Source organism: Pteropus vampyrus, unplaced genomic scaffold (genome assembly GCF_000151845.1).
Source record: "Pteropus vampyrus isolate Shadow unplaced genomic scaffold, Pvam_2.0 Scaffold184, whole genome shotgun sequence".
NCBI classification, from domain to species: domain Eukaryota; kingdom Metazoa; phylum Chordata; class Mammalia; order Chiroptera; family Pteropodidae; genus Pteropus; species Pteropus vampyrus.
The window spans coordinates 748271-753683 of record NW_011888965.1 but is presented as its reverse complement, the minus strand read 5'-3'; the positions used below and the strand labels follow the sequence as shown (position 1 = coordinate 753683).

At 34.6% G+C, this 5413-nt stretch overlaps 1 pseudogene; it reads left to right on the top strand.

The window, feature by feature from the left end:
* Window positions 1-4503: 4503 nt before the first annotated feature.
* Window positions 4504-5143, top strand: LOC105299411 (annotated as a pseudogene).
* The last annotated feature ends 270 nt before the right edge of the window (window positions 5144-5413 follow it).

The window sequence follows — 5413 nt, the reverse complement described above, 5'->3', positions numbered from 1 at the left end:
TTAATGAGGGAAAGTATAGAAATAGAAACATGCTACATTATATAGGACTTTGTAATCTATGATAAGGGATTTGGATTTTATTTTAGGTTTGATGGAGAGACAGTGGAAGGTTTTAAGCTGTGAAGCATGATTATCAGATTGATATTTTCAAAAGATTACTGTTGGTGCTATAAAGAGAATAAGTTGTAGGGGGAAATGAATAGAAACAGGGAGACAAATTAGGGAAATATTGCAATACTTCAGGTGAAAGATGATAGTGACTTCGACTGGGGTTTTCAAACCCAGTGGAAATGAACTTGAAACATTTCGACAATAGAAATATTTTAAGAAATAGAAATAAGGTAATATTCCAAGGCAAATACAAAATCCCTGGAAATATGACAGGACTTACTGATAAATGAGACCTGAAATCTGAAGGAAAGAGAAGAATTGAAGATGATACCTACATTTTGTTTTCAGTCTCAACAACTGGGTGTTTACTTAAAAAGAGAAGGCTTGGACGGTAGCAAATTTAAAAGTAAAACTCTGTAGTCCTATTTGGGCTCTAATAATGTTGAGAGGTCTATTAGACTTTCCAATTAGTGTAGGAAGTTGTATACATTATACGATTTCTGAAGTTCGGAAGAGCAGTCCAGGCTGGAGTTACAGATTTGAGAAGTATCAATATATAGATCTGAACTCATGGTGAAAGAGATAGCTCAGGGAGAGACTGCACAAAGAATGGAAAAAGAAAGAGTCCTGGGGCATTCTAATTTCTAAAAGTCTTATTCAGAAGGAATACCCAGCAAAGGAGACTAAGAAAAAGTGTCTAGTGAGTTGGTAAACTTAGATGTTACTTCAAGGAAAGTCTTGTCGTCCTGCCAAGTGCTACTGATGAGTCAATAAAATTAGATAAGAGATTTCACCACTGGCTTGGACAAAGTGTAAGTCATCGATGTCTTTGGTGAGAGCTTTTTCGAGACAAAGAAGTTGAGTTAATGAGTATAGCAGGCCCTCGATCAATGTTGTTTTGTTCTTGTTATATGTTATTTCACTTCAAGTTGCAGAACCTATCGATAATGTTAAGTGACGACTTACTGTATTTTGAAGAGTATATCAATACTGCGGTTTGAAAAATAAATGAAGATCAAGAAGTTGAGATAGTGAGTAGAGACAAGTATTTGGATAATTGTCATGGAAGGAGAATAGAGAAATGAAGTGGTTTTTGTTTGTTTGTTATATTTTTAAGATAGATGATAATGAGATATATTTAAATGACAGTGGGGTTGGTTCAGCAGAGAGGAATAAACTGATCATTTAGTAGAGAAAGTACATAACTGCAGGAGTAAAGTCTTTGTGAAAGTGGGAAGGGATGGGATTCAAGACCCAAGGGAGCGTACTCCTAGGAGACACTTCTTTTATAACAGCATCAAGGAAGTAGAGTATGGAGCTTAGAGTCAGTCTTTCATGACAGACTTCCTAGGTTCAAATCCTGTGTTCCAGACTTCCTGAGTTCAGATCTTGTGTTTGCCACTTGTTTGTTTGTTTGTTTGTTTGTGACCTTGGACAAATGCTTTCATTTTCTCTTCTCTAAAATTGGGATGATATGTGGTATCTAAAAGAAAAAGAAATAAACTCATAGAAACAGAAATCAGGAGAGTAGTTGCCAGAGGTAGGGAGTGGGGGTTGGGGGAATTGAGTGAAGGGATAGAAAGTTGCAAGCTGCTAATTTTAAGAAGACTGAGTCCTTGGGATGCAATGTACAGCATAGTGACTATAGTTAACAATACTGTTTTGTATATTTGAAAATCTCTAAGAGAGTAGATTTTAAAAGTTCTCCCATGGAAAAAAGTCTTGGTAACTATCTGAAGTGATGGATGTTTAACTAAACTCATTGTGGTCATCAATTCATGATATATACACGTATCAAATTATTATGTTGTATACCCTAAACTTATACAATGTTATATGTCAATTATATCTTGATAAAATAAAATGTAGATGCAAAAATAGCACATAGTTCTTAGGGTTGTCTGGAATATTAAATAGGTTGAAATGGGTGAAGTGTATAAAAGTAATGGTTGGCACATAGTAAGTCCTAAATACATGCCAGCTATTGTTGTTGCTGCTGCCGCTATTGTTATATGGGAGTAGAATGTGATGAGATTATCAGAGATTAGTGAAAAAAGTTGAAAAATTGAGGAGAAAGGAGAAGGTATTAAATGATTATTTTTTGCTTAGTTAAACACATTCTGATATCAATGGAAATAATCTTGTGCTGGGAACTTTGTGTCACAGAATTATTACGAGAAGCAAATGAGATAATGTCTAAGAAATACTTAAAATAAAAAGCACTAGATGAATGGGATCATTATTTTGTTGACCCAGTTAGTTGTAAAGTGAAATATTTCCTCAAACAATTTGGAGTAGGAAATAATAAAGGATGTTATGTAATTAATTTGATTTTACTCCCTGAATCATGAACTTATTTTTTGATGTTTCATAGACACTGACTACATTAGAAGATATCTTTTCTTATTCATATGGATTACATTTTTACTAATTTGGGTGCAAAGTTAAAGTTTATTAATTTAATATTTACTGAGGTAGTGAAAGATTACAGTCTCAAAATATGGACTTTACCACTTAGCTTTTGTAGTCCTTTTATACTCCAATTGTGATTACTGAATAGGATAACTTTATTTTAAAACAAGACTTGGGTATTCATGTTTGCAGCAAATAAAAATGTAAAAATCCTGGCAAATAATAAGCATGTAAAAATCCTGGCAAAGTTACCATTTTGACAACATGAAACTTTCCCATCCAGCTGGTCATTAGGCTTTCCCAACTGTCAATGTCTTTTGGAATCTGCTTTAATAGTGGCATATAATTAGCTTTATACAGATCAGAGACATCGGGGGGTAATATTCCAAAGCAAATATCAAAATTCCAAGAAAGTTAACTCAAAGAGACATATGTCCCCATCATCCTTCATGACAGTCTTTAGCTCTGAAGACTGTAGCAGTTGATTTGTGTTAGGCACTTTGAATCATAATATGGAAATACTGTAATTAAATATCTGGAAAATATATTGAGAAGAATGATATTAACAGCAATATGTCATTAATGTACATTGTCTTTGCACATATAGTTCAGTAATCACTTCAAAGAAATATGGCAAATAACTAGAAAAAAATAATTTCTAATACTAAACTGAATTTTTCAAGATTAAAGTACATGGTACAGTTTAAATCAACATCATATATTTTACAATTTATCTAAAATTAATCTAATTTTAATGTATCACACTGAGTTATATACACATTTCAATACCTATACAAATAGACACATGCAGAGTCTCTAAAACAAAAGTATGTTACATTAAAGGAGACAAGACTGTGATGCTCAAATAGAATTTGAGTCATGTTTTTATCTCTTGAATTAAGGAAATCCATTTTGGAACTTTAAGATTTCAATGCCTAATGTCTTCATCTTTAGGTAGTTCTACACCACAGTAGAAAGGTTTCTATCTTCACGAGAGCCTAGTCAGCTGCTCCCCAGAATCTGTTTATGAGGAAGTATTTGCAATAGCTCTATGTGAAAGTATTGTCTAAGCAGATGATTAATGGCAAAATTGTGAACAAGACAGGCAGAATGTAGGATATGACTTTTCACTAGCAGAGAAAAGAGAGAAAACCCTATTATGGTGCCATTTCTAAGAGTTTCAGTTGCTTTTTAACAAATTAATTTGAGGACTATCAATAATTAAATATTCCTGTTAAGTGAAAAAGTCTATTGGCAGAGCAGGTCCAAGATGCCAACTGTGTGTCTCAGTTTATAATTTGGCTAGGCCCATGATGCAAGCTCACATGAGGGAGTGAATTTACCATCTACTGAAGACTCTAGCATTGGCTTTATTACAGCTGCTAATGATAAATTGGGCAATAACCAGAATCCATTGACAGTAAGAAGAAAACTGCAGTCTGGAATTTACATGTGACTATCCTAAATGAAAAATATTCACTAATAATGTCTGTAACTAAATGTCAGATGGGATTTTTTTTATTCTTTTTGAGTTTTTCATAAGCCCATTGCCTGTACCCAAGAGAGTTGGCGAGAAATTCCTGACTAGATTTTCTCATTCTCCATCAATTTATTTGTGTCCCTCAATGATTATGTTCTTGTCATAAAATCATATTCATTTTCTGGCTGAGGATCATTAAATATTTGTTTACAAAGTCATTTATGTTTTCATATAAACTAAGTATTCTAGCTCCTGGTAAATACTAGAGTGGACCAAGTGAGAACTTGAAGGATAAGCATTCTCACTCATCTATGATGCCCAACAGCAGCTCCTTAGATATCCCAGTGAATGGGGTTGTAGGCAAGTCAGGACAGAGAAGGGCAGAGCAAGCATACTATATCAATGCCCCTATTTGATGGCTAAAAGATTAGAGACTCACAAAAGATAAGTGATTTGTACAAAGTATACAACTGGTTACATTCAAATAAGCATTAAGAAAACATAGGTCTTGCTCTTCCCATAAGCTGCCTGAGGTGACTTCTGAAAATGGTTTGCTACTCACTTGACCCAGAAAACCCCACAAAATCATGCACATCAAGAGGTTCAAATCCTCGTGTTCACTTTAAGAACACTCATAAAACTGTCCAGGCCATCAAGAGTATACATATCTGAAAAGCCACCAAGTACTTGAAGGATGTCACTTTACAGAAGCAATGTGTGCCACTCTGTTGTTACAATGGTGGAGTTGGTAGGTGTGCCCAGGCCAAACAGTGAGGCTGGACGCAGGGTCAGTGGCCCAAAAAGAGTTCTGAATTTTTGCTGCACATGCTTACAAATGCATAGAGTAATGCTGAACTTAAGAGTTTAGATGTAGACTCTCTGGTCATTGAGCACATCCAGGTGAATAAAGCTCCCAAGATGCAGCACAGAACTTACAGAGCTCATGGGCAGATTAACCCCCTACGTGAGCTCCCCCTGCCACACTGAGACATTGAGATGATCCTTACTGAGGAAGAGCAGATTGTTTCTAAACCAGAAGAGGAACTTGCACAGAAGAAGATATCCTAAAAAAACAAACAAACAAACAAACAAACAAACAAACAAAAACTAAAGAAACAAAAACTTATGGCCTGGGAGTAAATTCAGCATCAAATAATAAAAAGGGGAAAAAAAAGAAAAAAAAAAGAAAGTGTAGGTCCTATTTTCGAGTGTTTTCCTTAACTTTATTTTGCCTTTTTATATCTGACGGCAATGTAAGTATGGCTTATTTCTACCCCTGATTTCTCAGTCACAGTTCCAAAGTATATTCTATGTAGAAAATACATATTCCTGGTTTTAATGGCTTATAGATTATGAGGATTGCCTTGCAATAAATAAATCCTAATATAAAGTTCACAAATATTGAAACAT